Source organism: Schistocerca americana, chromosome 1, assembly GCF_021461395.2.
Source record: "Schistocerca americana isolate TAMUIC-IGC-003095 chromosome 1, iqSchAmer2.1, whole genome shotgun sequence".
In the NCBI taxonomy this organism is placed as follows: Eukaryota; Metazoa; Arthropoda; class Insecta; order Orthoptera; family Acrididae; genus Schistocerca; species Schistocerca americana.
Genome location: NC_060119.1, coordinates 757,514,150 through 757,541,408, shown reverse-complemented (window position 1 = coordinate 757,541,408; position 27,259 = coordinate 757,514,150). Strand labels below are relative to the sequence as shown.

At 46.1% G+C, this 27,259-nt stretch overlaps 1 long non-coding RNA gene and 1 pseudogene across 2 annotated transcripts in view; one reads left to right on the top strand and one right to left on the bottom strand.

Moving 5' to 3' along the window:
- LOC124545364 overlaps positions 1-27,259 on the top strand; it is a 453,450-nt gene that overhangs the window by 112,797 nt on the left and 313,394 nt on the right. The window lies entirely within an intron of this gene.
- LOC124557735 lies at positions 3,301-3,418 on the bottom strand (annotated as a pseudogene).

The window sequence follows — 27,259 nt, the reverse complement described above, 5'->3', positions numbered from 1 at the left end:
GTCGCCCTACACACAGCTCCAACTTGTCTACGTACGTTGTTGCAATAATTGTAGGCTCCGCGAGGAAGAAGGGCCTGTAACCATATCATTCAACAATCCACATTCACGTTCGGAGAACCATGTTCGCACTCTGTCACTCCGTGGGAGGGGGCGGGTGGAGGGGGTGGGAGGTTCAATTCCCCATATGCGGCGACTGTGTGTATTTACCGTGACGGAAGTATGGAACGTAGCCTTGTCCGTCAAACAGACGAAATTGAGGAATGCGTCGTTTTCATCTGTTTTTACTGGAATTGTCTCCGCGAGTATCTTCGTCGCGGCATGTCCTCAGGCTTGATTTTGTGGCGAAGCTGCAGCTCGCACGCCCGTAAGCGCAAACTTTCACAGACAACATCGTGTACAGTCCAAGGAGACAGCTATAACTGCCTACTTGCTTTTTGGATTGGCTTACGAGGGCTCCGCTGGAAGGACGTAGGGAGTAATTCAAAAGTAATCTCTGGAATTGCGTGCTTGGCATGGGGGCCTATCATCGAAAGCAAACTCACAATTTCCCGAAGCCTCTTGCCCCATTTCTTGATTATTACGTTAAGTGGGAACATCGTCAGTTGGTCGTAGTCCATACTGACGCTGAAATCGAAGTTTTACCAGTTTAACAGACTTTACGTCAGCGAGAGAAAGCACGACATAACACCTCCTGCTGTGGTCCACATAGCTACCGACGCGCGTTTATGTGAACGAAGCAAATACGCGAATACGCACGCAGTACCAACTGCCGCATGCAAATACAGGAAACATTTTTAGTTACCGTACATGTAGAAGCAAATCGCCAATAAATATCTGAATTAGTCTCAAGTTACTACATTTAATCCGGACACCCTCTACGTCTCACCTCTCAGGCGATAGTCACGTGAGTCCGTTGAGGTTCTGCATGGTGTTGCGAAGGACCCTACTGGACCCATCGATACCACTTCCGCATGACAACTGTGGGATCACGACCAGTGCCAGCAACGATATTGCAGGCTTTGGGGATTTATTATTGATCGATTGGATGAAAGTGAGATCTACTGCCCGTAACTGGTTCCCTATCAGCAGATAAAAACACTCTCACATGCCAGTCATCTGTTCCCTGGACCGTGGAGACATCAGCCCTCTTCTCCTACAGTGCTTGTTTCTATTTCCTGTATTAATGACTTAATTAGGGAACGGGACAGGAGGCAAACTACAAACCAGTAAGTCACAGTGAATTGGAAATAAATAATATACACTCCTGGAAATTGAAATAAGAACACCGTGAATTCATTGTCCCAGGAAGGGGAAACTTTATTGACACATTCCTGGGGTCAGATACATCACATGATCACACTGACAGGCACAGGCAACAGAGCATGCACAATGTCGGCACTAGTACAGTGTATATCCACCTTTCGCAGCAATGCAGGCTGCTATTCTCCCATGGAGACGATCGTAGAGATGCTGGATGTAGTCCTGTGGAACGGCTTGCCATGCCATTTCCACCTGGCGCCCCAGTTGGACCAGCGTTCGTGCTGGACGTGCAGACCGCGTGAGACGACGCTTCATCCAGTCCAAAACATGCTCAATGGGGGACAGATCCGGAGATCTTGCTGGCCAGGGTAGTTGACTTACACCTTCTAGAGCACGTTGGGTAGCACGGGATACATGCGGACGTGCATTGTCCTGTTGGAACAGCAAGTTCCCTTGCCGGTCTAGGAATGGTAGAACGATGGGTTCGATGACGGTTTGGATGTACCGTGCACTATTCAGTGTCCCCTCGACGATCACCAGTGGTGTACGGCCAGTGTAGGAGATCGCTCCCCACACCATGATGCCGGGTGTTGGCCCTGTGTGCCTCGGTCGTATGCAGTCCTGATTGTGGCGCTCACCTGCACGGCGCCAAACACGCATACGACCATCATTGGCACCAAGGCAGAAGCGACTCTCATCGCTGAAGACGACACGTCTCCATTCGTTCCTCCATTCACGCCTGTCGCAACACCACTGGAGGCGGGCTGCACGATGTTGGGGCGTGAGCGGAAGACGGCCTAACGGTGTGCGGGACCGTAGCCCAGCTTCATGGAGACGGTTGCGAATGGTCCTCGCCGATACCCCAGGAGCAACAGTGTCCCTAATTTGCTGGGAAGTGGCGGTGCGGTCCCCTACGGCACTGCGTAGGATCCTACGGTCTTGGCGTGCATCCGTGCGTCGCTGCGGTCCGGTCCCAGGTCGACGGGCACGTGCACCTTCCGCCGACCACTGGCGACAACATCGATGTACTGTGGAGACCTCACGCCCCACGTGTTGAGCAATTCGGCGGTACGTCCACCCGGCCTCCCGCATGCCCACTATACGCCCTCGCTCAAAGTCCGTCAACTCCACATACGGTTCACGTCCACGCTGTCGCGGCATGCTACCAGTGTTATAGACTGCGATGGAGCTCCGTATGCCACGGCAAACTGGCTGACACTGACGGCGGCGGTGCACAAATGCTGCGCAGCTAGCGCCATTCGACGGCCAACACCGCGGTTCCTGGTGTGTCCGCTGTGCCGTGCGTCTGATCACTGCTTGTACAGCCCTCTCGCAGTGTCCGGAGCAAGTATGGTGGGTCTGACACACCGGTGTCAATGTGTTCTTTTTTCCATTTCCAGGAGTGTATATTGATGATAAAAACATGGTAAACGCTAAGTAGTCTCGGCACATACATTGGAATTTAGCCAGCCCACAATTTTAGGTTATTTGGCGAACTGTCATCTAGCTGCAGGACAAGAAAAAATATACGGAAAAATATTGAGAAACAAATGAGAAGCAATGATAAGTCGTCCAGTCTCCAGACACAGGCAGAACTTGTGTCCTCACGCGTCGACGTGGCTGCAGGTTGAATTTGAAAGTAACAGCCACGAACTTCTACTGATTTTCGCCATCTCGTGTGTTTTCTGAATTCACTGAAAACTGCTACCCCTCCCCCCTCCCACACGCACACACAGATACACTATTCGATGGCCTTTTTTCAGGCAAGCCATGGGTGGTTTCATTTGGTCGGGGAAAATTATTTTTAACGCTTAAATTATAGCTAAACTAAACTCCTCCCGAACAGGCCATGAAGGCCCAACGGTACTGACCGGCCGCCGTGTCATCCTCAGCTCAGAGGCGTTACGGGATGCGGAGACGGAGGGGCATGTGGTCAGCACACCGCTCTCCCGGCCGTAGGTCAGTTTCCGAGACCGGGGCCGCCACTTTTCAATCAAGTAGCTCCTCAGTTTGCCTCACAAGGGCTGAGTGCAACCCGCTTGCCAACAGCGCCCGGCAGACCGGATGGTCACCCATCCAAGTGCTAGCCCAGCCCAACAGCACTTAACTTCGGTGATCTGACGGGAACCGGTGTTACCAATGCGGCATGGCCGTTGGCAACACGTAAATTAACTGGTTAAAAATCAAAAGGTTCTGAGCACTATGGGACTTAACATCTGAGGTCATCAGTCCCGTAGAACTTAGAACTATTTAAACGTAACTAACCTAAGGACATCACACACATCCATGCCCGAGGCAGGATTCGAACCTGCGACCGTAGCAGTCGCGCGGTTCCGAAGCGCCTAGAACTGCACGGCCACAACTGGTTAATTTCATCGACTTTTTAGTTGCTTGCCTACTATCACTGAACTCACTTAAGCATTCGATTCCGCTATTATTAGACACTCTACTGAGGCTTTGCCATGTTATTCATATAAGAGGCGATCAAAAAGTTTCCTTTTGACGACATTGCTACAGTGTATAGGCAACGTAGCGCGCCTCCAATGCTGTATATAAGCACTGACGCGTAGGAAAGGGTTCAGTCTGGCATTCGCGTCTTTCCGACGTGTGTGACGTAAATGCAGAAACGTGAACGATGGTATCGTTATTACCAGATGAGTACAAATAGGACCAAAGTGAAGTTATTCTTTTCTTTGCTGCCGAAGGAAACAAAGCGGTACACGTCCTTGTGAAGCAGTGCGACAAGGGGTGATGCTCCTTCATTATACAGCACGTCACCAAATCGTAGCAAAGGTCGTAACGCAGAAGTTACGGCAACTTGAGTTGGGAGACGCTCGAGCGTCCGCCTTATAGTGCTGATCACTCCGCATTGGGATTGCCACGCCTTCGGTTCCTTCGAAAAGGCCTTGGTAGGTCAACGATTCCTGTCCGGCGAGAATGTCAAGCAGGCAATTACTGAGTTCTTCATGCAGCAGGACACGGTGTTTTACCAAATCGGTATCGTCAACCTGCTGCGTTGGTGAGATGACTACTTCAACGCTCAAGTTGATTTTGCCGACTGGCGAACCGATTCTGGACTGTGAGGATTTCAGACGGAAACTTTTTAATCGCCCCTTATACCAGTATATCTGAGGAATGCGTCCGGGTTACAACATCATGAAACGCTAAACTGCAGTCTCTATAGGCCACGACCTCGCCGCAGGCGAACTCCAAAACGTGCTAGTAGATGTTTCTCCTTCTTCCCACATACAAAGTCGATTCAGATGAGATTTGTGAATGAGAAACCCACTGCTTAATCTTTCTTTATATACAGGGTGGCCCACGATAAGACACCTGATTTGTTTCATGAGTAACACATTTGTTGTTGACAAGATTTGTAATTTATTGATGCTGAAGTAAAGAATACAGCTTGAAAATGCAGCCTAATGAATCACGTGTTCAATATGACTGCCGTTTTGGTTTACAACTTCCTCCAGTCGCACACGTGCATTTGGGACGACTCTGCGACACAAATCTTCTGGAATGGCGCGGTATAGCTCCACAATTATGGCCCTAAGTTGCAATGCATTTTCGAGTTTTCTGTGGTTCACCTTCTCTTTAAGGAACCCCCAAAGGAAGAAGTCACATGGGTTAACCTCCGGGTTGAGGGGCGGCCACATTCGTCTTCCTGCATAATGTTCTGGAAATCTGTTTGACAATACCCTAAGGCCAAGTCTTTCGTGTAGGAAATCAATCACAACGTTGGCAGTATGGGGGGAGGGGGGGGGGGGGGGTGCTCCGTCCTGCATGAACCATTGTTCCTTCAACGGAAGACATGAGGCCATGTGTAAATAGCGTTCACCGGTTACTGTAGCATCGGAGAAGAACGGACCGAAGATTCCATGGCTTGACATCGCGATCCACACGTACATCTACATCTGCATCTACATCTACATGACTACTCTGCAATTCACATTTAAGTGCTTGGCAGAGGGTTCATCGAACCACAATCATACTACCTCTCTACCATTCCACTCCCGAACACCGCGCGGGATTTTCTACCAAATTTCGAGACAATGTTTCTTTGTGGAACCTATTAAAGGCATCTCGCATTGAAGTCCGTGCCCAGTTTCGCGCGTCTGTAAATTTTAGCCAATCTTCGGGATTTCGCGTTCTTCTGAACTTCGCATGCTTTTTCCGTTGCCTCTGCAAAAGCATTCGGACCTGTTTTGTGTACCATGGGGGATCAGTTCGATCTCTTACCAATTTATGAGATATGAATCTCTCAATTGCTGTTGTTACTATATCTTTGAATTTGAGCCACATCTCGTCTACATTTGCAGAGTCAGTTCGGAAGGAATGGAGATTGTCTCTTAGGAAGGCTTCTAGTGACACTTTATCCGCTTTTTTAAATAAAATTATTTTGTGTTTGTTTCTAGTGGATTTGGAAGAAACGGTATTGAGCCTAGCTACAACGACCTTGTGATCACTAATCCCTGTATCAGTCATGATGCTCTCTATTAGCTCTGGAATGTTTGTGGCTAAGAGGTCAAGTGTGTTTTAGCAACCATTTACAATTCGCGTGGGTTCGTGGACTAACTGCTCGAAATAATTTTCGGAGAAAGCATTTAGGACAATCTCGGAAGATGTTTTCTGCCTACCACCGGTTTTGAACAAGTATTTTTGCCAACATATCGAGGGAAGGTTGAAGTCCCCACCAACTATAACCGTATGAGTGGGGTATTTATTTGTTACGATACTCAAATTTTCTCTGAACTGTTCAGCAAATATATCATCGGAGTCTGGGGGTCGGTAGAAGGAGCCAATTATTAACTTAGTTCGGCTGTTAAGTATAACCTCCATCGCGCCGGCCGGAGTGGCCGAGCGGTTAAAGGCGCTACAGTCTGGAACCGCACGACCGCTACGGTCGCAGGTTCGAATCCTGCCTCGGGCATGGATGTGTGTGATGTCCTTAGGCTAGTTAGGTTTAAGTAGTTTTAAGTTCTAGGGGACTTATGATCACAGCAGTTGAGTCCCATAGTCCTCAGAACCATTTGAACCATTTGAACCATAACCTCCATCCATACCAATTCGCACGGAGTATCTACTTCGACTTCACTACAAGATAAACCACTACTGACAGACACAAACACTGCACCACCAATTCTGCCTAATCTATCTTCCCTGAACACCGTCTGAGACTTCGTAAAAATTTCTGCAGAACTTATTTCAGGCTTTAGCCAGCTTTCTGTACCTACAACGATTTCAGCTTCTGTGCTTTCTGGCCTCTCGATTATGTCCCATAAATATTCGCTGGGATTCATGTCGAGCGATCTGGGTGGCCAAATCATTCGCTCGAAAATGCCCAGAATGTTCATCAAACTAGTCGCGATCAACTACGGCTCAGTGATATGGAGCATCGTCATCCATAAAAAGTCATCATTTTTTGGAAGCGTGAGTCCATCAATGGCTGTAAATGGTCTCCAAGTAGTCAAACACAGCCATTTCCAGTCAGTGATAGATTCAGTTGAACCAGAGGACCGAGGTCAGTCTATGTAAACACACCCCACGCCTTTATGAGCCACTACCACCTTGCAGAGTGTCTTATTGACAACTTGAGTCCATGGATTCGTAGGGTCTGCGCCACATATGAACCCTATCATCAACTCTTACCAATTGAAATCGGGACACATCTGACTAAAGCCACTGTTTTGAAGTCGTCAAGGGTCCAACCGATATGGCACGAGATCAGGAGATGAGCTGCAGGCCATTTCGTGCCGTTACCAAAGGCACTACATCTAAATCTACATTTATACTCCGCAAGCCACCCAACGGTGTGTGGCGGAGGGCACTTTACGTGCCACTGTCATTACCTCCCTTTCCTGTTCCAGTCGCGTATGGTTCGCGGGAAGAACGACTGCCGGAAATCCTCGAATCCCTCTAATTTTACATTCGTGATCTCTTCGGGAGGTATATGTAGGAGGAAGCAATATATTCGATACCTCATCCAGAAACCCACCCTCTCGAAACCTGGACAGCAAGCTACACCGCGATGCAGAGCACCTCTCTTGCAGAGTCTGCCACTTGAGTTTAGATGCTAAACATCTCCGTAACGCTATCACGCTTACCAAATAACCCTGTGACGAAACGCGCCGCTCTTCTTTGGATCTATATCTCCTCTGTCAACCCGACCTGGTACGTATCCCAAACTGATGAGTAATACTCAAGTATAGGTCGAACGAGTGCTTTGTAAGCCACCTCCTTTGTTGATGGACTACATTTTCTAAGGACTCTCCCAATGAATCTCAACCTGGCACCCGCCTTACCAACAATTAATTTTATATGATCATTCCACTTCAAATCGTTCCGTACGCATACTCCGAGATATTTTACAGAAGTAACTGCTACCAGTGTTTGTTCCGCTATCATATAATTATACAATAAAGGATCCTTCTTTCTATGTATTCGCAATACATTACATTTGTCTATGTTAAGGGTCAGTTGCCACTCCCTGCACCAAGTGCCTATTCGCTGCACATCTTCCTGCTTTTCGCTGCAATTTTCTAATGCTGCAACTTCTCTGTATACTACAGCATCATCCGCGAAAAGCCGCATGGAACTTCCGACACTATCTACTAGGTCATTTACATATATTGTGAAAAGCATTGGTCCCATAACACTCACCTGTGGCACGCCAGAGGTTACTTTAACCTCTGTAGACGTCTCTCCATTGAGAACAACATGCTGTGTTCTGTTTGCTAAAAATTCTTCAATCCAACCACACAGCTGGTCTGGTATTCCGTAGGCTCTCACTTTGTTTATCAGGCGATTGTGCGGAACTGTATCGAACGCCTTCCGGAAGTCAAGTAAAATGGCATCTACCTGGGAGCCTGTATCTAATATACAGCGTCGGTCGTCTGCTGCTGTAGTCTTTTGATGCCAGATTTCGCCGTACTGTCCTAATGGATACGTTCGTCGTAGGTCCAAAATTAATTTCTGTGGTTATTTCAAGCAGTGTTGGTTGTTTGTTAGCACTGGCAGCACTACGCAAACACCACTGATCTAGGTCGTTAAGTGAAGAGAGTGGTGAGAGGCAATACGTAAAATTCGGTATTCTTGGCACACTCTTGACACTGTGGATCTCGGAATATTGAATTCCCTAATGATTTACGAAACAGAGTGTATCATGCGTGTTGCTCCAACTACCACTCCGTGTCCACAGTCATAACTCCGGTCGTGCGAGCATAATCACGTCGGACACTTTTTCACATGAAACACTTGAGTACAAATGACAATTCTGCCAATGCACTGCTCTTTACCGTGCGAATGCGATACTGTTGCCATCTGTATATACAATGCGAAAAGTATTCAAACCGACATACTCTGGGAGGTTGTTGGCGACATCAAAACAAATATTTTCCCCTAATGTCTTTTTTCCTACGAGGATTATTTAAACCGTTGGAGGCCGTATTACGCTCTTCAGTTGATAGAGGCAGTATTGGTTCAAATGGCTCTGAGCACTATGGGACTTAACATCTATGGTCATCAGTCCCCTAGAACTTAGAACTACTTAAACCTAATTAACCTAACTAACACCCAGCCATCACGAGGCAGAGAAAATCCCTGACCCCGCCGGGAATCGAACCCGGGAACCCGGGCGTGGGAAGCGAAAACGCTACCGCACGGCCACGAGATGCGGGCAATAGAGGCAGTATTACGATCTTCAGTAGTTAGAGGGCGTATTATGCTCTTCAGTTGTAGGCAGCTGCTGTCCACCAGTGTAGTAGTGCACTAATGGAGCGAGTACACTGACATGATTGGTGCGTACTACATAGCGCACCACAACGGACGAGCTGCACAGCGGGTTTATCAACAACAATATCCTGATCGCCGTATCCCGCATCATACGACATTTGGTGCTGTGTACCAACGTCTGCGCGAGTCCAGGTCATTTAGCAGATTACCTGGACAGGGATGCCGTCGCACGGTAAGAACGCTGGAATTTGAGGAAGTTGTCTTGCAGCATGTGGAGCGGGATCCTTCAATCAGCACTCGTGCAATTGCACGTCACATGGGGACGAATCAGACGACTGTAAGAACAGTCCTTCGAGAGCAATTGTTACGTCGATTTCACTTACAGCGTGTCCAAAACCTGGAACCAGTTGATTATCCACCGAGAGCACAGTTTTCGCAATGGTACCTGGAACAGTGTGAAATGCATCCTAGATTTCCATCCTCTGTGTTGTTTACCGATGAAGCAACGTTCGGGCGTGATGGAGTCTTCAACATGCACAATTCGCATGTTTGGAGTGAGGATAACCCACATGCCACAGTTACTAGCGCTCATCAAGTGCGGTTCTTCGTTAATGCGTGGGTCGGTGTTGTTGGAGACTGTTTAATTGGGCCGTATCTGCTACCTAGTTGTTGTCTCTTGGTCATAAAAAAGTGGAAAAGTGTTAGTTGGTTTAATTAATTTGCTGCCAGAGAAATCTTCCTCTACCGGTTTAAATACTCCTCATAGGAAAAAATGACATTAGGGAAAAATATTTGTTTTGATGTCCCCTACAACTTCCCAGAGTTTGTCGGTTTAAGGGGATACGGAATTACCTATCCCCGCAATGTTAATATATGCCTACTATAGGGAACATTTCCTCACAAGCTACTGGAGACAGAGAGGTAAAAATTTTACTGTATGTGCACTCATATGTTACAACAATACTGAAACAACAGTTTATTGTCAAAGTATTTTCTTACAGAGATATTGTACATTTATTTTTAAGTAAATTTTTTCCATCGCTTTTTACTAGACTATCACCCCTAAGTCTTTTGTAAATCAAGTAATTAAAAAATCGTTGTTTCAGTATGTAATAGGGACCTATGTCACTACGTCATAAAAATTTCAGACTTCTAGGTTGACCAGTACCTGAGATAATGTTCCTAGATGAAGTAAAAAGTAAACTTACGGGAAACGGAGAAAGAAGATTAAAACATTCCTGATCCGTAGCTAATACCCCCTTCACAGTCTTCATAATCATCTTCAAGTCTTCTTTTGGCACCCCTCTGCACCTGTCTTGCTTTTTTCACTAATGTCTTGATTATATTATCAGCATGCCTTAGTCTGTGCTGATCTAAAAAGAACATAGCACGTACCGTACGGGAACCAACACACATACCCAACTTTTGAAGGACTTGGCATTTAGTTATATTTCCAAGATTGAAGGTTGCCACAGCATCATACACACCAAAATGTAGTGTATTAATTCCGACAAACACTGTTTTTGGGAGACGATGCCATATCACACTATTGAAGCACTCGTTGGGGTTCTGCGTTTTTCCGTGAAGACATTTCATCAGAAGACTTCTGTCAGCCAGATCTCTGAAAATGGGCTTTATTTCTGCCATGATGGCTGATGGTAGACTGTGGTGGTGAATGTATTTCTCTCCTGTTGTTAGTCCCCTATTGTATTTACACCAGCTGTTTTCACCTTTGGGGCACAAACCATGTTGTGGATGCTCATCCGTGGATGCGGTGTGGAAATATAAAGCCCATATAGCTCTCCTCATTTCTTCAAGATTGCCTGTATTTTGCCTGATTGCAAGGCCATAGCAGTTCTGAATGTGGTCTATTATGGAATCAGTCAATCTTCCTCTGCCATCCAAGGTTTTCCCATCATCTAGTTTTTTCCCTTTCATAACTGATTTTAACCTTCTCAGCCTGGCACCCATTCTCTTCTGCACATGTCCTATACATTCAAGTTTGCTTATATTTACACTGTTCCCATATGGTTTGCTTTCCAAAACTTCTTTGAATGCTTTAGAGTCACCATCTCCCAGATATTTGACATAGCGAACATTATACCACTGTGAAGAGCGATGAAAAATTTTCTTCACCCCAGCAACCTCCATGCCACCACTACTACCATAATAATTAGCAATACAGTCATCACTGTGTTCATTTTTCAGCCTGCCTGTGCACCTACAGTATTTAGACATTATTGCAACATCAATAACCTTGCCAGTATCAACACTAGTTGCTGTTAGAACACCATTGTTGGAGGTGTGGCCCCTTTTCTGCCACGTGCCATCAAACGCCACTGTGAGGTCACGACTGCCGTCATTTTCTTCCACTGCTTCTTCCACAGCAACCTGCATTGACTTCTGTGCTACATCTTCAACTGCAGATCCTAGTACATAATTGTAAGCTTCAAACTTTGAAGGTGCACTTGGAAGATTTAGAACACCACATAGCATATCACCAGCTGCTTTGCCCTTACCAATTGCTCGCAATCCATAAACTAACCTAATATTTACACTATAAAGTTCAGTTTTCTTGTATCCATTATTTACAGTTACTGAAACCGAACTTGGAAACTTACAGCTGTATTTACAAACACTGCATATTAAATTAAACTGGGCAGCCAGGCCAACATGGGATTCTACTTTCAGAGAAACGTTTCCATGACATTTTTTGCAGCACAAACTGTTTTCAAGAGCTTCACACAATATATTCGTATCAATGAGTTCAAAAACTTCATTCCCTCTATCAAGTAAATTATATTTCTCTTCCAAATCTCTTAGTTTTTTTATGAGAAGCACTGTTTTCATTTGGTGTAAGTTCGTTCGGCAAATCAGTAATAAGTGGATTCACATTTTCCAACAGTGATGATGATGAACTGCTTTGCTTTGCTAATGAATCATTATTTCTTTTCTTTTGCCAGTTCACACGCTTTTTAAATACTTTTGCTTTAGCTCTAGGCATTTTCACTGCGAAAAATGAAGCACTAAATACGCAATAACTCAACAACAACTACTTTCTTATATCACACTGTTTACAAAACAGTCCCGCCACAAAGTCAAAGAGTAACTTGAGGAAACCAGAGAGAAACATTTTCAGGCAACTAGTGTATAAATAGTCGCTGGAAACCGGGATATTTGAATTCATGTCACTTTAAAGGTACTGCCAAAAAGTTCATGGTCAGCCACGAGAGACGTGTATAACTAAAGCGCAATACCCGATCTCACAAATATATAAAAATAAAATAGTTATAATTGTAGTAGAGCTATGTATGATACGTCATTTTAAAGAGGAAACGTGGCAGAATATAATACGCCAATAAAAAAAAATTCGATTTTTTAACCCAAAATCCGATTCCGTATCCCCTTAAATACTTTTCACCCTGTATGTTTACCCCTACCCCATTACTTTTGCCACTCCAGTGTACTCGCTCTTAAGAAGCAGCTCTATAGGTCGGTACGATTTCTCGCGAGACTCGCTCCAGACGTGTAGGAGGTGCGGAGGCGCGTGGTCCGGCGGGTGTGAGTGGCCGGGTGACAGTGGGACGTGACAGGGCGGAGGCAGCGGCGGCTGCAGGTGCCGCGCGGCGCTGCGCGGCCTGATTGGACATTAATCTGGCCTGAGCCGGCTGCAGAGCCAGATAAGCCGCGACACGGCGCCGCTCGCCGGCCGCCGCTGATTAGTCGCTCGCCCGCCTATAAACAACGCAGCGCCGGCCGATCGCCCGGATTAACCGGACACGGCCGGCGCGCGCTCAGCCCAAACGGATGTGCCCGCCTCCGCACTAAAGACACTGCCTGCCGCCGCTCCTCGGCCTAGCTGCGAGCGTTGTTTTCCATTTTCCTCTCCGAGCATTCCACAACATTTCCCACCGAAATGACGGTGTGCTCCTCCTTTCGGCTGTAGCAAAGCCCTCACTCTTTCGGACTATCGCTCTAATATACAGGGTGTTTCTTTAAATTTTAGACAACAAAATATTTCGAAAACGACGCATCGTGCGAAAAAAATGTTCTAGGTGAAAAGTTAATACCAGTAAAGGGGACGTCTGCCTATGCTACACGTGGCAACTTGCTAAGCAAACCCCCTCCTCAGAGTGGGCGGGCTCAAATTTGTTTTTTCAAATGGAAACCCCCATTTTAACATAGTCGTATTCTACGCCAAAAAATACGTAGGGTTTACTGAAACCATTCTTTTTCATTCGTGGTAGGTGGCGTTGTATTCGGCAAATATCAAGTGTGCATGTTTTTGCGATTAAGAATCGATGTATTTGACTCCACATTTCATTTACGATGTGAATGAAAACCTTTGTGTTCCATCTGCTGATATTTATGTTCGAAATTTACTTTAGCGCTGAAAATTTGATTGTACAATATAATATGACATACCTTTTCAATGTCTTCTTAGAAAATACGTTTAGCGGGATCAACGAACAACGCCGTGGCTATAATAGTTATCTATTCCCATTGCGATACTTGATTTCGGTGATTCCCCTTGCCTCTCACCAGTGGGCTGCTTGATTTCGGTGAGTATCCATAGCAGCTGCACCTGTCATGGACATGTTGCGTTATTACAATAGTTACGATTTATATTCTGCCGGTAGCCCCGTATAGTCAGCGTGCCAGTTACGACAGTTGGATGAAAACACACATGGAAATCATTCACCCGGGTGGCAAGGTCCGACGGCGGCCACTGAAATAAAGCTTTCCGGTGGTTTGTGAACTCATCACGATCAAACCTGTAGGGAACATAAACATACAAGTACTTTATTTGCCAGAAATATCAATGTGCAGCCATATTCACAATCACTTTTGCAACACACAAGTAAAGTTTCATCACCAATACCAACTTTCCGAACACAAAACTATACAGCATTTACATCGTAAATGAAATGTCGAGTCGAATGCGTCAATTCTTAATTGCAAAAACAGCCACAATTGATATTTATTGGCTACAGCACCATCTTCCACGAATGGAAAACAATGGTTTAAATAATCCAGACGTATTTTTTTGGCTTAGAATCCGAATATGCTATAAAAATGGGGAGAGGGGGGGAGGGTTCCCATTTGAAAATACAAGGTTGATCCGGCCCACGCAGGAAAGGTGGTTCGTAGATGGTCAGGATGGACACATGTCCCCTTTACTAGTGTTAACGTTTCACGTAAAACATTTTTTTTCGTACGATGCCTCGTTTCCGAAATATTTAACTGTCTGGAGTTCAAACAAACCCCCTATATATCGAACGGCACTCATTAGGATTCATAAAAGTAAGTACCCATTCACCCATAGTCATCCTTTGCCTTGAATGCAATAGATTATTTCAGTTTCAGACAATACTGTGCGAAACCTCCTCCACTCTGACACGAACTCAGCAAAATCCCAGTACATGTCGCAAAAGTTTGCTAGTTACGGAATTATTCATCTTCAGAACCTCGTTCGGCATCACATCCGAGGGAGTGAGATGCTGTTGTGGTTAACCACTTGACAATTCACGCAGGTCGCAGATGGACATAACGGTCAGGCCAGAATTTCATTCCAGACGTGTAAACGACTTCAGCGCCGTAAGTACGGTGGCAGCTTGAACTGACAACTACAAACAACAAATGTGCATTCGACCCTCAGTGGTGAGCAGGCAGTGTTAACCAGTAGACGTGCAGCCATAGTGAGTCAACGTTGTTGTGTCATATCGCAATAAAAAGCGTTCAAGACATTCCCCAGAATGTTACCAAGAAGAGAATAGTGTTTGCAAAGTTTCTCCCACACAGGTTGCTCCCAAATAACAACAACGACGCGTAGGCGACTGCCGCGACGTGACTGAAATGCAAAATGCAGACATTCTTTTCTGCAAAAATTATCACTGATGACGAAACTTGGTATTACTCGATTAAACTATGGCGAAACAGCAAAGTGCAACATTCACCTGAAACGTCGACTCTTTGACGACATAACCGCCATACAACCAACGTGACGTACGACTTGAGCAACGTCGCAAAGAAGTTCATATGCTTGAATGAACGTTCTGTGTGTTGTGCTAAAGTGTGGGAAGAGTATGTAGAGAACCCAAAGCACATAAACCACCATCTCACACATTATATATATATATATATATATATATATATATATATATATATATATATATATATATATACACTCCTGGAAATGGAAAAAAGAACACATTAACACCGGTGTGTCAGACCCACCATACTTGCTCTGGACACTGCGAGAGGGCTGTACAAGCAATGATCACACGCACGGCACAGCGGACACACCAGGAACCGCGGTGTTGGCCGTCGAATGGCGCTAGCTGCGCAGCATTTGTGCACCGCCGCCGTCAGTGTCAGCCAGTTTGCCGTGGCATACGGAGCTCCATCGCAGTCTTTAACACTGGTAGCATGCCGCGGCAGCGTGGACGTGAACCGTATGTGCAATTGACGGACTTTGAGCGAGGGCGTATAGTGGGCATGCGGGAGGCCGGGTGGACGTACCGCCGAATTGCTCAACACGTGGGGCGTGAGGTCTCCACAGTACATCGATGTTGTCGCCAGTGGTCGGCGGAAGGTGCACGTGCCCGTCGACCTGGGACCGGACCGCAGCGACGCACGGATGCACGCCAAGACCGTAGGATCCTACGCAGTGCCGTAGGGGACTGCACCGCCACTTCCCAGCAAATTAGGGACACTGTTGCTCCTGGGGTATCGGCGAGGACCATTCGCAACCGTCTCCATGGAGCTGGGCTACGGTCCCGCACACCGTTAGGCCGTCTTCCGCTCACGCCCCAACATCGTGCAGCCCGCCTCCAGTGGTGTCGCGACAGGCGTGAATGGAGGGACGAATGGAGACGTGTCGTCTTCAGCGATGAGAGTCGCTTCTGCCTTAGTGCCAATGATGGTCGTATGCGTGTTTGGCGCCGTGCAGGTGAGCGCCACAATCAGGACTGCATACGACCGAGGCACACAGGGCCAACACCCGGCATCATGGTGTGGGGAGCGATCTCCTACACTGGCCGTACACCACTGGTGATCGTCGAGGGGACACTGAATAGTGCACGGTACATCCAAACCGTCATCGAACCCATCGTTCTACCATTCCTAGACCGGCAAGGGAACTTGCTGTTCCAACAGGACAATGCACGTCCGCATGTATCCCGTGCCACCCAACGTGCTCTAGAAGGTGTAAGTCAACTACCCTGGCCAGCAAGATCTCCGGATCTGTCCCCCATTGAGCATGTTTGGGACTGGATGAAGCGTCGTCTCACGCGGTCTGCACGTCCAGCACGAACGCTGGTCCAACTGAGGCGCCAGGTGGAAATGGCATGGCAAGCCGTTCCACAGGACTACATCCAGCATCTCTACGATCGTCTCCATGGGAGAATAGCAGCCTGCATTGCTGCGAAAGGTGGATATACACTGTACTAGTGCCGACATTGTGCATGCTCTGTTGCCTGTGTCTATGTGCCTGTGGTTCTGTCAGTGTGATCATGTGATGTATCTGACCCCAGGAATGTGTCAATAAAGTTTCCCCCCTCTGGGACAATGAATTCACGGTGTTCTTATTTCAATTTCCAGGAGTGTATATAATATCCAGCCACGCAGAGTGGCCGCTTGGTTAGAGGCGCCATGTCACGGATTGCGCGGCCCCACCTGCCGGGGATTCGAGTTCTCCGTCGGACACGGGGGTGTGTTGTTGTTCTTAGCATAAGTTAATTTAAGAAGTGTGTAACTTGGTTCAAATGTCTCTGAGCACTATGGGACTTAACATCTATGGTCATCAGTCCCCTAGAACTTAGAACTACTTAAACCTAACTAACCTAAGGACAGCACACAACACCCAGCCATCACGAGGCAGAGAAAATCCCTGACCCCGCCGGGAATCGAACCCGGACGTGGGAAGCGAGAACGCTACCGCACGACCACGAGATGCGGGCGAAGTGTGTAGCTCTACGGACCGATGACCTCAGCAGTTTGGTCCCTTAGGAATTCACACACACACACACACACACACACACACACACAAATCCAGGCACAGATCACGAAAGTTATAAAGTCTGTCATATTCTATCTTCTAAATACACTACTGGCCATTAAAGTGGCTACACCACGAAGATGACGTGCTAAAGACGCGAAATTCGACCAACTGGAAGAAGATGCTGTGATATGCAAACGATTAGCTTTTCAGAGCATTCACACAAGGTTGGCGCCGGTGGCGACATCTACAACGTGCTGACATGAGAAAAGTTTCCAACCGATTTCTCATACACAAACAGCAGTTGACCGACGTTGCCTGGTGAAACGTTGTTGTGATGCCTCGTGTAAGGAGGACAAATGCGTACCATCACGTTTCCGACTTTGATAAAGGTCGGATTGTAGCCTATCGCGATTGCGATTTATCGTATCGCGACATTGCTGCTCGCGTTGGTCGAGATCCAATGACTGTCAGCAGAATATGGAATCGGTGGGTTCAGGAGGGTAATACGGAACGCCGGGCTGGATCCCAACGGCCTCGTATCACTAGCAGTCGAAATGACAAGCATCTTATCCGCATGGCTGTAACTGATCTTGCACCCACGTCTCGATCCCTGAGTCAACAGATGGGGACGTTTGCAAGACCACAACCATCTGCACGAACAGTTCGACGACGTATGCAGCAGCATGGACTATCAGCTCGGAGACCATGACTGCGGTTAACCTTGTCGCTGCATCACAGACAGGAACGCTTGCGATGGTGTACTCAACGGCGAACCTGGGTGCACGAATGGCAAAACGTCATTTTTTCGGATGAATCAGGGTTCTGTTTACAGCATCATATTGGTCGCATCCGTGTTTGGCGACATCGCGGTGAACGCACATTAAAAGCGTGTATTCGTCATCGCCTTACTGGCGTATCACCCGGCGTGATGGTATGGGGTGCCACTGGTCTCGGTCACCTCTTGTTCGCACTGACTGCACTTTGAACAGTGGACGCTACATTTCGTATGTCTTACGACCCGTGGCTCTACCCTTCATTCGATCCCTACGAAACCCTACATTTCAGCAGGATAATGCACGACCGCATATTGCAGGTCCTGTACGGGCCTACCTGGATACAGAAAATGTTCGACTGCTGCCCTGGCCAGCACATTCTCGATATCTCTCACCAATTGAAGACGTCTGGTCAATGGTGGCCGAGCAGCTGGCTCGTCACAATACGCCAGTCATTACTCTTGATGAACTGTGGTAGCGTGTTGAAGCTGCATGGGTAGCTGTACCTGTACACGCCATCCAAGCTCTTTTTGACTCAACACCCAGGCGTACCAAGGCCAGAGGTGGTTGTTCTGGGTACTGATTTCTCAGGATCTATGCACTCAAATTACGTGAAAATGTAATCACAGGTCAGTTGCAGTATAATATATTTACCCGTTTATCATCTGCATTTCTTCTTGGTGTAGGAATTTTAATGGCCAGTAGTGTATGTACCATCAGACACTAAGTAGCGGGGTGGGTGCAGATACGTTTATGACTCACCTTTCAGAGAGTCCGGATCGGTTCATAAAAAATATGAATTATAGGAAAACAAAATGTTAGAATCATTGTTGAGTAATAGTCACGAAAACTTCACGAAACTTCCCGGAGAGTTAAACCTGTGTGCACGACTGGAATATAAATATCATAAGCCTAGAACCTTGATTTTCACAGGCAGTCCTCTTTAACAACTCAGCTATCCATGTACCACTTTTGACACACACAGAGCACTATACACCTTCTGGAATGGTAATTGGAACTACACGCATGACATATTCCATTTCGGAAATCATTAGGAAATTCAATATTCAGGGCCTCAGTGTGAAGAGCTGCTGAGAATACTGAGTTTTACATGTTTTTCTTGTTGTTGTTGTTGTGGTCTTCAGTACTGAGACTGGTTTGATGCAGCTCTCCATGCTACTCTATCCTGTGCAAGCTTCTTCATCTCCCAGTACCTACTGCAACCTACATCCTTCTGAATCTGCTTGGTGTATTCATCTCGTGGTCTCCCTCTACGATTTTTACCCTCCACGCTGCCCTCCAATACTAAATTGGTGATCCCTTGATGCCTCAGAACATGTCCTACCAACCGATCCCTTCTTCTAGTCAAGTTGTGCCACAAACTTCTCTTCTCCCCAATCCTATTCAACACCTCCTCATTAGTTATGTGATCTACCCATCTAATCTTCAGCATTCTTCTGTAGCACCACATTTCGAAAGCTTCTATTCTCTTCTTGTCTAAACTATTTAGCGTCCATGTTTCACTTCCATACATGGCTACACTCCATACAGATACTTTCAGAAACGACTTCCTAACACTTAAATCAATACTCGATGTTAACAAATTTCTCTTCTTCAGAAATGCTTTCCTTCCCATTGCCAGTCTACATTTTATATCCTCTCTACTTCGACCATCATCAGTTATTTTGCTCCCCAAATAGCAAAACTCCTTTACTACTTTAAGTGCCTCATTTCCTGATCTAATACACTCAACATCAACCTACTCAATTCGACTACATTCCATTATCCTCGTTTTGCTTTTGTTGATGTTCATCTTATATCCTCCCTTCAAGACACTATCCATTCCGTTCAACTGCTCTTCCAAGTCCTTTCCTGTCTCTGACAGAATTACAATGCCATCGGCGAACCTCAAAGTTTTTATTTCTTCTCCATGGATTTTAATACCTACTCCAAATTTTTCTTTTGTTTCCTTCACTGTTTTCTCAATATACAGATTGAATAACATCGGGGAGAGGCTACAACCCTGTCTCACTCCCTTCCCTACCACTGCTTCCCTTTCATGCCCCTCAACTCTTATAACTGCCATTTGGTTTCTATACAAATTGTAAATAGCCTTTCGCTCCCTATATTTTACCCCTGCCACCTTCAGAATTTGAAAGAGAGTGTTCCAGTCAACATTGTCAAAAGCTTTCTCTAAGTCTACAAATGCTAGAAACGTATGTTTGCCTTTCCTTAATCTAGCTTCTAAGATAAGCCATAGGGTCAGTATTGCCTCACGTGTTACAATATTTCTACGGAATCCATACTGATCTTCCCAAAGGTCGGCTTCTACTAGTTTTTCCATTCGTCTGTAAAGAATTTGCGTTAGTATATTGCAGCCGTGACTTATTAAACTGATAGTACGGTAATTTCACATCTGTCAACACCTGCTTTCTTTGGGATTGGAATTATTATATTCTTCTTGAAGTCTGAGGGTATTTTGCCTGTCTCATACATCTTGCTCATCCGATGGTAGAGTTTTGTCAGGACTGGCTCCCCTAAGGCCGTCAGTAGTTCTAATGGAATGTTGTCTACTCCCGGGGCCTTGTTTCGACTTAGGTCTTTCAGTGCTCTGTCAAACTCTTTTCGCAGTATCATATCTCCCATTTCATCTTCATCTACATCCTCTTCCACAATATTGTCCTCAAGTACATCGCCCTTGTATAGACCCTCTATATACTCCTTCCACCTTGCTGCTTTCCCTTCTTTGCTTAGAACTGGGTTTCCATCTGAGCTCTTGATTTTGCAAAAATAGACATAATTTCTTATGGGATAACAGCAGTCAGTTATTTTATAATGTAACTTAAAATCCGTCTTGATTGCAATTTTTTTTTATTCATATGACCGGTCATATGAATAAAAAAAAAATTTGCAATCAAGACGGATTTTAAGTAACATTATGAGCTCTTGATATTCATGCAAGTGGTTCTCTTTTCTCCAAAGGTCTCTTTAATTTTCCTGTAGGCTGTATCTGTCTTACCCCTCGTGAGATAAGCCTCTACATCTTTACATTTATCCTCTAGCCATCCCTGCTTAGCCATTTTGCACTTCCTGTCGATCTCATTTTTGAGACGTTTGTATTCCTTTTTTCCTGCTTCATTTACTGCATTTTTATATTTTCTCCTTTCATCAATTAAATTCAATACTTCTTCTGTTACCAAAGGATTTTTACTATCCCTCGTCTTTTTACCTACTTGATCCTCTGCTGCCTTCACTACTTCATCCTTCAAAGCTACCCATTGTTCTTCTACTGTATTTCTTTCCCCCATTCCTGCCATTTGTTCCCTTACGCTCTCCCTGAAACTCTGTACAACCTCTCGTTCTTTCAATTTATCCAGGTCCCATCTCCTTAAATTCCCACCTTTTTACAGTTTCTTCAGTTTTAATCTACAGTTCATAACCAATAGATTGTGGTCAGAGTCCATATCTGCCCCTGGAAATGTTTTACAATTTAAAACCTGGTTCCTAAATCTCTGCCTTACCATTATATAATCTATCTGAAATCTGTCAGTATCTCCAGGCTTCTTCCATGTATACAACCTATTTTTATGATTCTTGAACCAAGTGTTAGCTATGATTAAGTTGTGCTCTGTGCAAAATTCTACCAGGCGGCTTCCTCTTTCATTTCTTACCCCCAGTCCATATTCACCTACTACGTTTCCTTCCCTCCCTTTTCCAACTACCGAATTCCAGTCACTCATGACTATCAAATTTTCGTCTCCCTTCGCTATCTGAATAATTTCTTTTATCTCATAATACATTTCTTCAATTTCTTCGTCATCTGCAGAGCTGGTTGGCATATAAACTTGTACTACTGTAGTAGGCGTGGGCTTCGTGTTTATCTTGGCCACAATAATGCGTTCACTCTGCTGTTTGTAGTAGCTTACCTGCATTCCTATTTTTTTATTGATTATTAAACCTACTCCTGCATTACCCCTATTTGACTTTGTATTTATAATCCTGTATTCGCCTGACCAAAAGTCTTGTTCCTCCTGCCACCGAACTTCACTAATTCCCACTATATCTAACTTTAACCTATCCATTTCCCTTTTGAAATTTTCTAACCTACGTGCCCGATTAAGGGATCTGACATTCCACGCTCCGATCCGTAGAACGCCAGTGTTCTTTCTCCTGATAACGACGTCCTCTTGAGTAGTCCCCGCCCGGAGATCCGAATGGGGGACTATTTTACCTCCTGAATATTTTACCCAAGAGGACGCCATCATCATTAACCATACAGTAAAGCTGCATGCCCTCGGGAAAAAGTACGGCTGTAGTTTCCCCTTGCTTTCAACCGCTCGCAGTACCAGCACAGCAAGGCCGTTTTGGTTAGTGTTACAAGGCCAGATCAGTCAATCATCCAGACTGTTGCCCCTGCAATTACTGAAAACGCTGCTGCCCCTCTTCAGGAACCACACGTTTGTCTGGCCTCTCAACAGATACCCCTCCGTTGTGGTTGCACCCACGGTACGGCTATCTGTATCGCTGAGGCACGCAAGCCTCCCCACCAAAGGCAAGGTCCATGGTTCATGGGCGGGGAGTTTTACATATTGCACTCTTAATGTTATCACCCTTGCTTTTAATTTCATCGAAGTTTGTTTTAACTTTTCTATCGGATTCTTAACATTTTTCATACAGCTATTCTGTCTTAAATTCCCTGCACTTCCTATTTATTTCATTCCTCACTGAGTTGTATTTCTGTATTTTTGAATTTCCCTGAACATTTTTGTACTTTATTCTTTCATCCATCAACTGAAGTATTTCTTCTGTTACCCATGATTTCTTCGCACTTACCTTCTTCTTACCAATGTTCTTTTTTTCAACTTCTGTGATTGCCCTTTTTAGAAATTTTTTGTCCTCTTCAACTGTACTGCCTATTGAGCTATTGTTCATTGCTGTCTGTATAGTCTTAGAGAACTTCAAGCGTATCTCGTCATTCCTTAGTACTTCCGTATTCCGCTTCTTGTCTTATTGATTCTTACTGACTGATTTATTAGAATTCAGCCTACTCTTCATCACTACTACATTGTGATCTGAGTCTGTATCTGCTCCTGAGTACGCATTACAATACAGTACTTGATTTCCGAATCTCTGTCTGACCATGATGTAATCTAACTGAAATCTCATCACATCATTCGGCCTTTCCCAAGTATACCTCCTCCGCATGTGGTTCTCGAACACAGTATTCGCTATTAATAGCTGAACCTTATTACTGAACTCAATTAGTCTTTCTGCTCTCTTATTCATTATTCCTAGCCCATATTCTCCTGTAACCTCTTCTTGTACTCCTTCCCCTACAACTGCATTTCAGTCCCCCGGGACTATTACAGTTTCATGTCCCTTTACGTAATGTATATTACCCTCTCATTATCCTCAAATACTTTCTCTATCTCTTTATCTTCAGCTTGCGACGTCGACATGTATACCTGAACTATCATTGTCGATGTTGGTTTGGTGTCGATTCTGATAAGAACAACCCTATCACTGAACTGTTCACAATAACACAGTCTCAGCCCAACCTTCATATTCATAACGAATCCTGCTCCTGTTGTACCATTTTCTGCTGCTGTTGATATTATCCTATATTCATCTGACCAGAAATCCTTATCTTCTTTCCATTTCGTCTCTCTGAACTCTACTATATCTATATGGAACCTTTGCATTTCCCTTTTCAGATTTTCTAGCTTCTCTACCGCGTTCAAGCTTCTGTCATTCCATGTCCCGACTAGTAGAAGGTTATCCTTTCGTTGGTTATTCAGTTTTTTTCTCATGGTCACCTCCCCCTTGGTATTCCCTTCCCGCCGGCCGCTGTGGCCGAGCGGTTCTAGGAGCTTCAGTCCGGAACCGCGCTGCTGCTACGGTCGCAGGTTCGAATCCTGCCTCGGACATGCATGTGTGTGATGTCCTTAGGTTAGTTAGGTTTAAGTAGTTCTAAGTCTAGGGGACTGATGACCTCAGATGTTAAGTCCCATAGGGCTTAGAGCCATTTGAACCAATTGAATTGCCCTCCCGGAGATCCGAATGGGGGACTATTCAAGAATCTTTTGCCAATGGAGAGATCATGATGACACTTTTCCAGTTACAGGCCACATGTTCTGTGAATGCATGTTGTGTGTAATTAATGCAGCAGTTTCCATTGCCTTCTGCATTCTCACGCCGTTTATCATTGCTGATTTTTCGTCTTTTATCGGCAGTATCCCAACCCAAGGAAAGGAGTGTGCCCTGAACCTCTGTCCACTCCTCTGCCCTCTTTGACAAGGCCGTTGCAATGTGCAAGCTGGTGGTGGCTCCATAATAGCGTGGCCTGTTTGCATGAAATGAACGGGGCCTTCCGTATGTGCGGCTACTACGGCTACTTGGAGGCCATTTGCAGCCATTCGTGGACTTCGCGATTCCAAATAATCATGGAATTTTTATGGATGATAATGCGCCATATCATTGGGCCACAGTTGTTCGCGATTGGTTTGAAGAACTTTCTGGACAGAGTGAATGGTTTGGCAACTCACATGGCCCGACGTGAATCCCTTCGAATATTTGTACGAGGGCACAAAACGGCAACACTTTCGCAATTGTGGACCGCTATAGAGGAAGCATGGCTTATTATATCTGCAGGGGACTTCCAACGACTTGATGGGTCCATGCCACGCCGAGTTGTTGCATTATGCCAGGCAAAAGGAGGTCCAAAATGATACACTCCTGGAAATGGAAAAAAGAACACATTGACACCGGTGTGTCAGACCCACGATACTTGCTCCGGACACTGCGAGAGGGCTGTACAAGCAATGATCACACGCACGGCACAGCGGACACACCAGGAACTGCGGTGTTGGCCGTCGAATGGCGCTAGCTGCGCAGCATTTGTGCACCGCCGCCGTCAGTGTCAGCCAGTTTGCCGTGGCATACGGAGCTCCATCGCAGTCTTTAACACTGGTAGCATGCCGCGACAGCGTGGACGTGAACCGTACGTGCAGTTGACGGACTTTGAGCGAGGGCGTATAGTGGGCATGCGGGAGGCCGGGTGGACGTACCGCCGAATTGCTCAACACGTGGGGCGTGAGGTCTCCACAGTACATCGATGTTGTCGCCAGTGGTCGGCGGAAGGTGCACGTGCCCGTCGACCTGGGACCGGACCGCAGCGACGCACGGATGCACGCCAAGACCGTAGGATCCTACGCAGTGCCGTAGGGGACCGTACCGCCACTTCCCAGCAAATTAGGGACACTGTTGCTCCTGGGGTATCGGCGAGGACCATTCGCAACCGTCTCCATGAAGCTGGGCTACGGTCCCGCACACCGTTAGGCCGTCTTCCGCTCACGCCCCAACATCGTGCAGCCCGCCTCTAGTGGTGTCGCGACAGGCGTGAATGGAGGGACGAATGGAGACGTGTCGTCTTCAGCGATGAGAGTCGCTTCTGCCTTGGTGCCAATGATGGTCGTATGCGTGTTTGGCGCCGTGCAGGTGAGCGCCACAATCAGGACTGCATACGACCGAGGCACACAGGGCCAACACCCGGCATCATGGTGTGGGGAGCGATCTCCTACACTGGCCGTACACCACTGGTGATCGTCGAGGGGACACTGAATAGTGCACGGTACATCCAAACCGTCATCGAACCCATCGTTCTACCATTCCTAGACTGGCAAGGGAACTTGCTGTTCCAACAGGACAATGCACGTCCGCATGTATCCCGTGCCACCCAACGTGCTCTAGAAGGTGTAAGTCAACTACCCTGGCCAGCAAGATCTCTGGATCTGTCCCCCATTGAGCATGTTTGGGACTGGATGAAGCGTCGTCTCATGCGGTCTGCACGTCCAGCACGAACGCTGGTCCAACTGAGGCGCCAGGTGGAAATGGCATGGCAAGCCGTTCCACAGGACTACATCCAGCATCTCTACGATCGTCTCCATGGGAGAATAGCAGCCTGCATTGCTGCCAAAGGTGGATATACACTGTACTAGTACCGACATTGTGCATGCTCTGTTGCCTGTGTCTATGTGCCTGTGGTTCTGTCAGTGTGATCATGTGATGTATCTGACCCCAGGAATGTGTCAATAAAGTTTCCCCTTCCTGGGACAATGAATTCACGGTGTTCTTATTTCAATTTCCAGGAGTGTATTAGGAGGTACTGTAACACATGACCTCTGTCGCCTCAGTGTACAGTGTGATGAAGATAAAAACGTATTCTAACATACATACACAAACTTACAGAGCAGTGTAGTAAGCTACTCAGTGATATACTACTGTATGAGGCAAGTAAAGATACCTTCTTCTTCGCTTCCTCAGGTCGTGTGTCTCGTCAATTTCTTGCCAAGTGTCGGCTTTCTGTTGAACATTTTTGATGCGAATCCCTTGGATACCACAAGCGGCGCCAGGATAGATATTCTTCAATGAGGAACTTCACCTGAAACAAAATTGCGACTCATTGAATTTTTCAGTGACATTGCGAACTGGGAAACTACCAAAGCTCTTCAAACGGGCTAAGATAATTGCCATCATAAAACCAGCCGAAGACAGAATTGATGCTTCTCACTACCGACCAGTATCACTGCTCAGCATGATACAGCATGTTATGTAAACTACTAGACAGGCTTATTCTAAATCGCATTCAAGAGGCCACTGATCAAATCACCTCTGTCGCACAAGCTGACCTAAGGAAACATCGGAGCTGCTGCGACCAGATCTTTTAATGTTGACAAATCTAGCAGAAGCTGAATTTCAGCGGGTGTCAAATTAGCTGCAGTTTATGACACTGTGTGGAGAGAGGGATGGACGTTAAAGTTTACTGAAATCATCCCATACCATAAGCTGGCGTTTCTAGTTAACATCAGGCTTCGGGGTGTTCCTGAACAGAAAAGCTACCAGATGGAGAACTATAAATAACGGCCTGTCTCAGAGATCAGGACTTCCTCCATCCTGTTTAAACTGTATATCCAGGATATTCCAGACACGGACCCCATGAAAATCCAGTAAGTTGGTGACCTAGCATTAGTGTTCCAGAGCAAAGATCTGATTCGCAGGGAAAGTGTGCTGACAAGTGATCTGGTGAAACTGTATTATTACTTTCATAAATTGAGACTTCAGTGTAACCAAACAGAACTGAGATTACTGCATTCCTCCTAAGCAACAAAGAAGCCCAAAGAAAGCTACACGTGACTTTCGATGGAATCGAAGTACCACTTAATTGCAATTCGTTATATCTAGGAATCACTGCAGGCCTGCCCTTGACATTCAAACAACAGTTCATCAAGTTATATAGGAAACTTGGTTCAAGAGTAAATCTATTTCACAAGATTTCCGGAAGCAGCTGGGACGCAGGCGGCAATACTCTACGCTTTGCTGCAACCACTCTTCTGTAATCTGCTGGGGTATATCGTGCTCCTGTGTGGGAAAAGACTGCCCACACGACAAAGACTGATGTGCACCTTAATGAATCCATGAGAGTTATCGCTGG